Below are 12896 nucleotides of genomic sequence, written 5' to 3'. Positions count from 1 at the left end.
GGTGAAGCTGGTTGAGAGAATGCCAATAGTGTGCAAAGCTACCATCAAGGCAAAGGGTGGCTAATATATTTTGATTTGTTTAGCACTTTTTTGGTTACTACATGATTCCATATGTGTTATTTCATAGTTTTGATGTCTCACTATTATTCTACAATGTAGAAAATAGTACAACTTAATTAAAACCCTTGAATGAGTAGGTGTGTCCACACTTTTGACTGGTCCTGTACATATGAAATATCACCCCACTACAATTGTTCCCAAGATGTTCTCATGTCCTGCATGTAAAATGTGGGTTTTGGATTCTCAATAAATCTTTTTTATACACCTCTCCTGGAAATCAGAACTGTATTTGCTCTTTGGAAAGTCGTTGATGGTTAACATCTTATATAAGTTATCACTATTGAGTTGTGGATTGTTCACTAGAACAGTTGTTCACCAGTGGATTGTTCACTCCCAATCGTAAAGACAAGTAATTGTAAAATGTAACAGCCCCTGACCCTGCTTCACATCTCCAAGTCTGCCTTCTAGACATAAGCATGCCACACCCGATCAACTCCCTCTCACCCAGTTCAGTTTTAGCATGGTCTTTGAGAGTCCAGTTTTAGTATGGTCTTTGAGAGTTCAGTTTTATCATGTTTGAGATTTCAGTTTTAGTTAGGTGTTTGGGAGATGGAATAGTACACAGAGATACACCGGGTGAATAAGTGAAAGCCAGCCATTCACTAGGCAGCTACAGTAATCTAATAATTGCTGTTTATTATATCACAAAGCCATATTACTAAAGGGAATTGAACAAGTTCACATTGTTTATTTGAATGTAGGCCCTTTCGACCTCTGTCGGGATTGACAACTCATGTTTCTTATGAATAGGAAAGCTAATCCCTCTCCAGCCCTCTCTCTGTGTTGGTTTTTAATGAGTGTGGAAATACCGGAAAGCCCTGCCCCTCCTGTGCATAATTATTTCCATTTGGTTTCTTTTAATTCTCCTCCCTACAGCCTCCCTATTATGATAATTATTATAATTATGATAAATAAAGGCCTAAAATGCCCTGTGATGTTAGGAAACTGGAGCATCCAATTTTTTGAAGTCAAGAATGAAACCAAAACTTAGGTCACATTTAGAGAGAGGAAATGCGCAATCGGAGGAGGTAAAGCACATACTCAGCAAACCTACGTGGTTAATTACAAACACACTTTACACAATAAATAAAAAATGCAACTGCAGGGAAAAAATCGAATTAACTGTAACAAATATATGTATTTAGACGTGAGAGGTTGAAATGGGTTATTGTTTTTTTTTTTTTTTTAAACTAATGAAACACACTCAAAATAGTGAATAATCAGTGTTCTGAGTTTAAGGTCAATTCTGTCCCCAGTCCTAAGTCTTGCTGCCTCAGAGCATTCTCTTCAATAACATTGTAATCCACTGTCATTAATGTTTATTATATCTCAGCAAGATTAATATAGTAAAAGAAAACTGAAACAGAAATTCAAAATAAAATCTGAAAAACTTTCGTAAACAAAAATAACACAACTTTACTGAAAACTATTCTCTAAATATAGAGACCTGTTCCAAACGGACCCGAGGAAAACTAGATCCATTCTGTATAGACCTGGGTAGATCCAGACCCGGTCCGCGTGAGGGAAGTAGCAGAAAAGTAATTTTCTAAGCTACTTTATTAACCAGAGCTAATAAAGCGTGTGAGGCGGGAGAGAGGTACCACTCTAGCAGGTGGGGGAAGGGACGTATTGTGAGCTGGTGACATGGGGTGCAAGGAGGAGGGAGGGAGAGAGAGCAACCAACCAAGTCTACTCACGCTAAAGTAGACTAATAGCTGCCATGCCTAGGTTATTTATCATTAAATATGATTACGTTGTACCTGTCTTGGACTGCATCAAACCGGGAGAAGCTAGTTAATTAAACTAGCTAACGTTAGCTAGCTAGGCTAATTGAGGCTGCAGTGCATGGGCTTTCTCATCATACAGTTACAAATAACAACAACTCTATTCAGAATATTAAGTAGCAGCCTACTTACCTGTTGGCTCTTGGTCGTTATAGTCTATCCTTCTCCTTTAACTTTTCATTCCGTCCTTCTAATTCCATCTTCCATTGATTAGTTATCTCCTAACTTTTGCCACACATGGAGCGAGGCTCTATGACTGTAGCCTATTGCCACTTTGATGACTTATGATTGGCCAACAACAAGCTACATGCGCAGGAGAGAGAGAGAGGTCCTGAGCAGATGAGCTCCTGTCACGGATTCCTCCGGAACTTTCATTACGCACACCTGTCCCCTATTCCCACTGATTAGTACTTTTATAAGTGTGCTCTTTGGTTTCCATTGGGCTGTCGATTATTGTTACAATGTCCGCTAGTGCGTGTGAGTACCTGCGCTGTGTGTTTTGGGCTTTCGTTCCCTTGTGGATTGAGCAGATGATTACGGGTCTCGTCCCGTGTGATAATCATTGTGCGTGTGTGTTATTTATTCAAGGTACTCCTCGCTCTTTTGTTTGGGTTTCAACCTTGTGTTTTTGTTACGTGTTTGTTTGGTCTTCGTTCCCTTTGCCTTTTACACGGCACGCCGTAATTTTGGCTTAATAAAAAACCCTATTACGCATTCCTGCCGTCTGTTCTCCCGATGCTTCATGCCAATGTGACAGCTCCCACATTTTTCAGCATGTTTTTAAAAAAATAGATAGATTTATACATTGCTCAAAAAAATAAAGGGAACACTAAACTAACACATCCTAGATCTGAATGAATTAAATATTCTTATTAAATACTTTTTTCTTTACATAGTTGAATGTGCTGACAACAAAATCACACAAAAATTATCAATGTAAATCAAATTTATCAACCCATGGAGGTCTGGATTTGGAGTCACACTCAAAATTATAGTGGAAAACCACACTACAGGCTGATCCAACTTTGATGTAATGTCCTTAAAACAAGTCAAAATTAGGCTCAGTAGTGTGTGTGGCCTCCACGTGCCTGTATGACCTCCCTACAACGCCTGGGCATGCTCCTGATGAGGTGGCAGATGGTCTCCTCAGGGATCTCCTCCCAGACCTGGACTAAAGCATCCGCCAACTCCTGGACAGTCTGTGGTGCAACGTGGCGTTGGTGGATGGAGCGAGACATGATGTCCCACATGTGCTCAATTGGATTCAGGTCTGGGGAACGGGCGGGCCAGCCCATAGCATCAATGCCTTCCTCTTGCAGGAACTGCTGACATACTCCAGCCACATGAGGTCTAGCATTGTCTTGCATTATGAGGAACCCAGGGCCAACTGCACCAGCATATGGTCTCACAAGGGGTCTGAGAATCTCATCTCGGTACCTAATGGCAGTCAGGCTACCTCTGGCGAGCACATGAAGGGCTGTGCGGCCCCCCAAAGAAATGCCACCCCACACCATGACTGACCCACCGCTAAACCGGTCATGCTGGAGGATGTTGCAGGCAGCAGAACGTTCTCCACGGCGTCTCCAGACTCTGTCACGTCTGTCACATGTGCTTAGTGTGAACCTGCTTTCATCTGTGAAGAGCACAGGGCGCCAGTGGCGAATTTGCCAATCTTGGTGTTCTCTGGCAAATGCCAAACGTCCTGCACGGTGTTGGGCTGTAAGCACAACCCCCACCTGTGGACGTCGGGCCCTCATACCACCCTCATGGAGTCTGTTTATGACCGTTTGAGCAGACACATGCACATTTGTGGCCTGCTGGAGGTCATTTTGCAGGGCTCTGGCAGTGCTCCTTCTGCTCCTCCTTGCACAAAGGCGGAGGTAGCAGTCCTGCTGCTGGGTTGTTGCCCTCCTACGGCCTCCTCCACGTCTCCTGATGTACTGGCCTGTCTCCTTGCAGCGCCTCCATGCTCTGGACACTACGCTGACAGACACAGCAAACCTTCTTGCCACAGCTCGCATTGATGTGCCATCCTGGATGAGCTGCACTACCTGAGCCACTTGTGTGGGTTGTAGACTCCGTCTCATGCTACCACTAGAGTGAAAGCACCACCAGCATTCAAAAGTGACCAAAACATCAGCCAGGAAGCATAGGAACTGAGAAGTGGTCTGTGGTCACCACCTGCAGAACCACTCCTTTATTGGGGGTGTCTTGCTAATTGTCCATAATTTCCACCTTTTGTCTATTCCATTTGCACAACAGCATGTGAAATTTATTGTCAATCAGTGTTGCTTCCTAAGTGGACAGTTTGATTTCACAGAAGTGTGATTGACTTGGAGGTACATTGTGTTGTTTAAGTGTTCCCTTTATTTTTTTGAGCAGTGTAGTTAGAAAAACATAGATTTTTTGGGCAGAGACATATACAGGATGCTACCCTAAACAACATAACCTTCAACCTGATTTTGGACAGTATTACCTGGAATGCTTCCTACGCTCAAGGATTATTATTCCCAAACTATACAGCAAATGCTCTGGGAAACAAACAGAAACCTGAAAACACCATCCAACCTGGAGCTGAGTGAATCTGAAGCAATTGTTTTACTTTCAAAAGCCAATAAGAAAAATACGTTACAATGATATTTTAATTTAAAAGGACTGAATGCTAAAGCTACCAAGCTTGCTAGGACAAAGAGATACAATTTCAATTTGCACTGACGTGTGAAGCAAAAGGTATCGAAGCCTTTGAGTCCAACAAATGGCAGGCTACCCCACCCAAGTCCAGAGGCATTGAAGCCCCCTCCTGCTGTTCAAAGACTGACATTTTCTACAAGAAATTTGCCTCCAGAAATAAAAGCTTCTCCCAAGTGGGTGTGACACCTACTCCCGTTGCCTGCTGCACTGCTGCACTGCTGCTTGGATTCCACCTGGCGATCTGTTCATCGTCTGTTCCACAGGCACTGTTGGGGAGAGTGACTCTGAACTTACAATGGCTAGCCCAGAGTCGTTATTAACATAAATAATCAATAATATTTCAACCGGACGGTAAACTATTCAATACAAGAGAGAAATAAAATGCACTGTCGCACGCATGAACTAATCGAAGGACATCTGGCAGTCCACTGACGCGATGTGATAAATCTCGCTCATTTTTCAGAATAAAAGCTTGAAACTATGTCTAAAGACTGTTCACACCCTGTGGAAGCCATAGGAAAGGAATCTGGTTGATATACCTTTAAATGGAGGAAAGGCAGGCAATGGAACAGGGATTTTTCAAAATAAGAGTCACTTCCTGGTTGGATTTCCTCAGGTTTTCGCCTGCAAAATCAGTTCTGTTATACTCACAGACAATATTTTGACAGTTTTGGAAACTTTAGAGTGTTTTCTATCCTAATCTGCCAATTGTATGCATTTTCTAAAATCTGGGCCTGAGAAATAGGCCGTTTACTTTGGGAACGTTATTTTTCCAAACATAAAAATACTGCCCCTAGTATCAAGAGGTTTAACCGAGTCTCAGTAATGACCAACCCTTCTGGATTGGAGCTGTGAACGCACACTTTCAATTGATCCAGTTTAGGTAATAAGTTTCTAGTGTTAACGTGCAGAAAACCCAGCCTTTTACGAGAGCAGAAATCAGTGAAGCAGATATCAGAGCACAAGTCAAAATTGTGGCTAGCAACAGTAGATGGGCCAGGGTGTACACGCACATTTCCAGATATCATCATATCAATAGTAATACAATCAAGGCACGGCAGAGGACAGGGAGAGCTCTGTAACAATGTGCATCAGATGGCAACAATATCATATTGTACAGCAATTTCATCAGGTAACATGAATACAAAAGCCAGTGAGAGGTGGTTAGAATGGGATGGGAGGCCAAAAGTCTGTGTAACCAATAGAGTCAGAGTCCTGAGCGTGGGAACAAACAGTCTGTCCCACTGTTGGGTAAAGAAAGTTCATAGTCAACAAAGCATGCAGGAGTCATGAGGAAAAGAGCAAAATGCACAAGAAAAAATATATATTTAAGGAAGAGTGTTTTGAATAATGATGTTAACCTTTCTGGTTATAATCTTTTTCGGCAAGACAGATATTCCAAAGGTGGGGGTGTGGCAAACTTTACCAAGGATCACCTTCAGTGCTCGGTTATCTTCACGAAGTCTGTCCCCAAACAATTTGATTTGCTGGTTTTAAGTATTAAACTTTCAAATAGCTCTTTGTTGAATGTTGCTGGGTGCTATCATCCTCCGTCAGCACCGGCCTGTACCCTACCTGCCCTAAGCTCTCTCCTGGCCCTTACACTAAGTCTGAATTTGTCCTGCTAGGTGACCTAAACTGGGACATGCTTAAACCACCTGACCAAGTTCTAAAGCAATGGGACTCCCTAAATCTTTCTCAGATTATTACCAATCTCACAAGGTATGACTCCAAACATCCAGAAAAGGCTACTCTCCTCGATGTTATCCTCACAAATAATCCTGATAGGTATCAGCCTGGTGTTTTCTGTAATGACCTTAGTGATCACTGTTTTACAGCCTATGTTCGTCATGGCTGCTCAGTGAAACAACTTGATCTGATTTGTCATAAACCCTTGCTAAAAAACTCAGCCATGCCTCCTTGCCCTTCCAACATTTTCTCATCTCCCACCCCTTCTAATGCGACCTTCTAATGCGACTTCTAATGCGACTATTTATGACATCTGAATGTGCATCAGATGGCAACAATATCATATTGTACAGCAATTTCATCAGGTAACATGAATACAAAGCCAGTGAGAGGTGGTAATAATGGGATGGGAGGCCAAAAGTCTGTGTAACCAATAGAGCTCTTTCCCCCCTGCCCCGCTACAAAGTTTCTCCCTGCAGGAAGTCACTGAGTCCAAGGTGCTAAAGGAGCTCCTGAAACTTGACTCCAAAAAACCATCTGGGTCAGATGGTTTAGACCTTTTCTTCTTTAAGGTTGCTTCCCCCATCATCTCCGACCTTTTTAACCTGTTTCTCCTTTCTGGGGAGGTTCCCATTGCTTGGAAGGTAGCTATGGTTCGTCCTTCATTTAAAGGGCGAAATCAAGCTGATCCTAACTGTTATAGACCTATTTCTATTTTGCCCTGTTCATCAAATGTGTTGGAAAAACTTGTCAGTAATTAACTGACTGGCTTTCTTGATGTCTATAGTATTCTCTCTGGTATGTAATCTGGTTTCCGCTCAGGTTATGGATGTGTTACTGCAACCTTAAAGGTCCTCAATGATGTCACCATTGCCCTTGATTCTAAGCAATGTTGTGCTGCTATTTTTATTGACTTGGCCAAAGCTTTTGATACAGTAGACCATTCCATTCTTGTGTATTGGAGTAATGGTGTCTCTGAGGGGTCTTTGGCCTAGTTTGCTAACTACCTCTCTCAAAGAGTGCAGTGTATAAAGACAGACAATCTGCTGTCTCAGCCACTGCTTGTCACCAAGGGAGTACCCCAAGGTTCAAGCCTAGGCCACACGCTCTTCTCAATTTACATCAACAACCTAGCTCAGGCAGTAGGAAGCTCTCTCATCCATTTATATGCAGATGATACAGTCTTATACTCAGCTGGCCACTCCCCAGAGTCTGTGTTAAAGCTCTACAACAAAGCTTTCTTAGTGTCCAACAAGCTTTCTCTACCCCTAACCTTGTTCTGAACACCTCCAAAACAAAAGGTCATGTGGTTTGGTAAGAAGAATGCCCCTCTCCCCACAGGTGTGATTAGTACCTCTGAGTGTTTAGAGCTTGAGGTAGTCACTTCATACAAGCACTCGGGAGTATGGCTAGACGGTACACTGTCCTTCTCTCTGCACATATCAAAGCTGCAGGCTAAAGTTAAATCAAGACTTGGTTTCCTCTATTGTAATCGCTCATCTTTCACCCCAGCTGAAAAACTAACCCTGATTCAGATGACCATCCTACCCATGCTAGATTACGGAGACATCACATATAGATCGGCAGATAAGGGTGCTCTCGAGCGGCTAGATGTTCTTTACCATTCGGCCATCAGATTTGCCACCAATGCCCCTTATAGGACACATCACTGCACTCTATACTCCTCTGTAAACTGGTCATCTCTGTATATCCATCGCAAGACCCACTGGTTGATGCTTATTTATAAAACCCTCTTAGGCCTCACTCCCCCCTATCTGAGATATTTACTGCAACCCTCATCCTCCACATACAACACCTGTTCTGCCAGTCACATTCTGTTAAAGTTCCCCAGAACACACACATCCCTGGGTCGCTCGTCTTTTCAGTTCACTGCAGCTAGCAACTGGAATGAGCTGCAACAAACACTCAAACTAGACAGTTTTATCTCAATCTTCTTCATTCAAGGACTCAGTAATGGACACTCTTACTGACAGTTATGGCTGCTTTGCGTGATGTATTGTTGTCTCTACCGTCTTGCCCTTTGTGCTGTTGTCTATGCCCAATAATGTTTGTACCATGTTTTGTGCTGCTACCATGTTGTGTTGCTACCATGATGTGTTGTCACGTGTTGCTGCCTTGCTATGTTGTTGTTTTAGGTCTCTCTTTATGTAGTGTTGTGTTGTCTCTCTTGTCGTGATGTGTGTTTTGTCCTATATTTAGATTTGATTTTTACATTTTTAATCCCAGCCCCCGTCCCAGCAGGAGAACGTGTGCCTTTTGGTAGGCCGTTATTGTAAATAAGAATTTGTTCTTAACTGACTTGCCTAGTTAAATAAAGGTTAAATAATGCTCCACTCTTGTGAAAAGCAAGGTGGCAGCATAAATTATAAAATGTCTCTCTCTCTCTTTCTCTACTGCAGCAGTCGCATTAGGATCTGTACGGGCCCTTTCGGACAAGTCAGTTAAAATTACACATACCCGAGAACCGTGACAATCATATCAGATCCGACCCAGACCAGTGACATTATTTAGAATTCTGGATCTTGGGGATTCGGGTACAGGTGGATCCGTGAAGACCTCTAGTTGCAGCTGTTTTTATTAACCTTATTTGAAGGGGTTAGTCAGTGATACATGTTTAATATTGCATAAACATAACATGTCAAATGTACCATGACTTTGCTTGTTGTTTTTTCCTCTTTCTTTCGGTCAGACAAAGGAAAAGGTAGGCTACTTGATTCTTCTTACATCTACTACTAAAGTTTAAAAAGCATTGGATTAAATTAAAAAAAATTCACCTTTATTTAACCAGGTAGGCCAGTTGAGAACAAGTTCTCATTTACAACTGCGACCTGGCCAAGATAAAGCAAAGCAGTGCGACACAAACAACACAGAGTTACACGTGGGATAAACAAAAGTACAGTCAATAACACAATATAAAAATCTATATACAGTGTGTGCAAATGGAGTAAGGAGGTAAGGCAATAGATAGGCCATAGTAGCGAAGTAATTACAATGTAGCAAATTAACACTGGAGTGATAGATGTGCAGATGATGATGTGCAAGTAGAAATACTGGTGTGCAAAAGAGCAAAAAAGTAAATAAAAACAATATGGGGATGAGGTAGGTAGTTGGATGGCCTATTTACAGATGAGCTGTGTACAGCTGCAGTGATCGGTAAGCTGCTCAGATAGCTGATGCTTAGAGTTAGTGAGTCTCCAACTTCAGCGATTTTTGCAACTCGTTCCAGTCATTGGCAGCAGAGAACAGGAAGGATAGGCGGCCAAAGTAGGTGTTGGCTTTGGGAATGACCAGTGAGATATACCTGCTGGAACGTGTGCTACGGGTGGGTGTTGTTATGGTGACCAGTGTGCTGACATAAGGAGGAGCTTTACCTAGCAAAGACTTATAGATGACCTGGAGCCAGGGGGTCTGGCGACAAATATGTAGCGAGGGCCAGCCGACGAGAGCATACAGGTCGCAGTGGTGGGTGGTATATGGTGCTTTGATGACAAAATGGATGGGACTGTGAAAGACTGCATCCAGTTTGCTGAGTAGAGTGTTGGAGGCTATTTTTTTGTAAATGACATCACCAAAGTCGAGGATCGGTAGGATAGTCAGTTTTATGAGGGTATGTTTGGCAGCGTGAGTGAAGGAAGCTTTGTTGCGAAATTGGAAGCCAATTCTAGATTTGATTTTGGATTGGAGATGCTTAATTTGAGTCTGGAAGGAAAGTTTACAGTCTAGCCAGACACCTAGGTATTTGTAGTTGTCCACATATTCTAAGTCAGAACCATCCAGAGTAGTGATGCTAGTCGGGCGGGTGGGCGGGTGCGGGCAGCGATTGGTTGAAGAGTATGCACTTAGTTTTACTAACGTTTAAGAGCAGTTGGAGGCCACGGAAGGAGTGTTGTATGGCATTGAAGCTCGTTTGGAGGTTTGTTAACACAGTGTCCAAAGAAGGGCCAGATGTATACAGAATGGTGTCGTCTGCGTAGAGGTGGATCAAGGAATCACCCGCAGCAAGAGCGACATCATTGATATATACAGAGAAAAGAGTCGGCCCTCTAGATACTGACAGAGGTTCGGACAACAGGCCCTCCGATTTGACACACTGAACTCTATCTGAGAAGTAGTTGGTGAACCAGGCAATGCAGTCATTTGAGAAAGCAATGCTGTTGAGTCTGCCGATAAGAATACGGTGATTGACAGAATCGAAAGCCTTGGCCAGGTCGATGAAGACGGCTGCACAGTACAGTCTTTTATCGATTGCGGTTATGATATCGTTTAGTACCTTGAGCGTGGCTGAGGTGCACCCGTGAGCAGCTCGGAAACCGGATTGCACAGCGGAGAAGGTACGGTGGGATTCGAAATGGTCAGTGATCTGTTTGTTAACTTGGCTTTCGAAGACTTTAGAAAGGCAGGGCAGGATGGATATAGGTCTGTAACAGTTTGGGTCTAGAGTGTCACCCCCTTTGAAGAGGGGGGTGACCGCAGCAGCGTTCCAATCTTTAGGAATCTCTGACGATACGAAAGAGAGGTTGAACAGACTGGTAATAGGGGTTGCAACAATGGCGGTGGATCATTTTAGAAAGAGAGGGTCCAGATTGTCTAGCCCAGCTGATTTGTACGCATCCAGGTTTTGCAGCTCTTACAGGTCATCTGCTATCTGGATTTGGGTGAAGGAGAAGCTGGGGAGGTTTGGGCAAGTAGCTGCGGGGGGTGCGGAGCTGTTGGCCGGGGTTGGGTTGGTGTAAATATGAACAAGAGAGTAAACCTAACCAAACCTACATTCTGGTCATTGAGTTGTATTGTGTCCTCTAGTGACCAAAAGCCTGTATTAACATGGGCAGCGCCATTGAGGACTTTCACCATTTTGATTTAGTCAACTGGGCAGGGCTTCCAACTTCATTAGCTGATCCCTCCTGATGTCCGGTTGGAATGACCTGGTGACTCTTGGAGTTGTGACAGCCAGGTCATCAGGAGGGATACGCCAATTAATTTAACTTGTGAAGAAGAAAATTGACTATTTCAAGATAGCGCTGCCCATGCTCTCGCAGATGCCATCACGACACAGATACAGAGCACAGTAGATGGCAGCATGCACCTGAAATGTTTGTTTGCCGAACCGCCATTATACCATAGAAGAAGAAGACAAGCGCAGTCGCCCAAGAGGTGGCATTTGTTTACCTTGTTTACACCTTGCCATTACAACTCAGCTAGATAACATTAGATTACCTGTGTCTGCTGCTGTATTTAGGCCTATGTTTACTGCCAAGAAACTCTCATCCCTCAACCCTAGGTAATGAATAACCACTATATAAGCAAGGATGGTGACAAGTAACAAACATGCCAACTAAACTCAACTCCACGATTTACGATGGAGTTGAGCGGCGACCAGTGTGTGTGGACTGGAGCTCCGGCGGCACATAAAATATTTTTTTATCATCAAAAACTACAGATTTCAGCTCAACTCCATCGTGAATCGTGGAGTTGAGTTTAGTAGGCTTGTAACAAACCAACTATGGATTTAACATTAGCCTATAATTGTTTTTCTACAATGAAAGAGTGTGTTCAAGCCAATTGGTACAGTAGTTGGCTTTATCTGCCCACATGATCATAATAATAAGGCAAAAAGGAGGCCTAGGCTAGACTAAAGTGCAGGGAATTACTCGTTTTGGTAATGCATTAATTTATTCCGCACAGAGATGGTCCAATGGTCCAAATGTAGATGACTTCTTTACAGCAACAGCAGCCAACAAATTAAGTTAATAAAACACAGGCTAAGATACATTTTATACAGAACAGGTTTTTACCACCATTATTTTAGCTCACTCTGATTATGAAATCCTCTCATGTACCTTCTGGGACAGCTGTTGGTGTACCGGACACAACAAATTAGTGACATTAACTTGATTTTTCGGTCATATAGTGCGACCATAGACGGGTTAGTTGTAACAAAACCGACGTGTGCACAACTATGGGGCAAAACAGACAGGGTTGGCTTAGATTGTTGACAACATGCAAGCTATATTTCATAGCCAATGTTTATTGAAAAAAAAAACACATTTCCACAATGAGCTCTTGTCTCTCAAAAACGTTGTTACAGTTGTTGGTTAGCTAGCTAGCGAGTTTTATCATTTACATGAAATCAGTCAAAATACCTGAAAACAAGACATGGTATCAAGAACAAGATGAAACGAGCTACTTACGCTCCCCCAATGGCAGTTTCTTAGAATTTCTGCTAGCAATCTCGCCATCCATAATCACAACAGCACACTGACGTCTGCCCCATGGAAGCACGCACATCGTTTTAACCCATCCATACAATGCGAAAGTATCACTGTAAATATTGAGTTTCCAAAATGAGCCTTAAAATAACATTTCCTTCCAATAGCAGAATGAGAAGGGCCAGTTCTCTATCATTCTAACCAATATAATTTGAGAAAGGGGTGGGTCTTAATATGACATTCTGATGACCTTTTCTTAGAAAGTTCCACACTTTGTGGTGCAATTAATGTTCAAAAAGTTCTCCTGAGAAAAAAAGTACCTGGCTGTACCTACATGCCTAGGCTACATGTAGGTACAGCCAGGTACACATAGTTATATTGGCCT

Source organism: Salvelinus fontinalis, chromosome 3 (genome assembly GCF_029448725.1).
Source record: "Salvelinus fontinalis isolate EN_2023a chromosome 3, ASM2944872v1, whole genome shotgun sequence".
NCBI lineage: Eukaryota > Metazoa > Chordata > Actinopteri > Salmoniformes > Salmonidae > Salvelinus > Salvelinus fontinalis.
The sequence above is the reverse complement of the archived record's forward strand: the minus strand, read 5'-3'. Positions refer to the sequence as shown.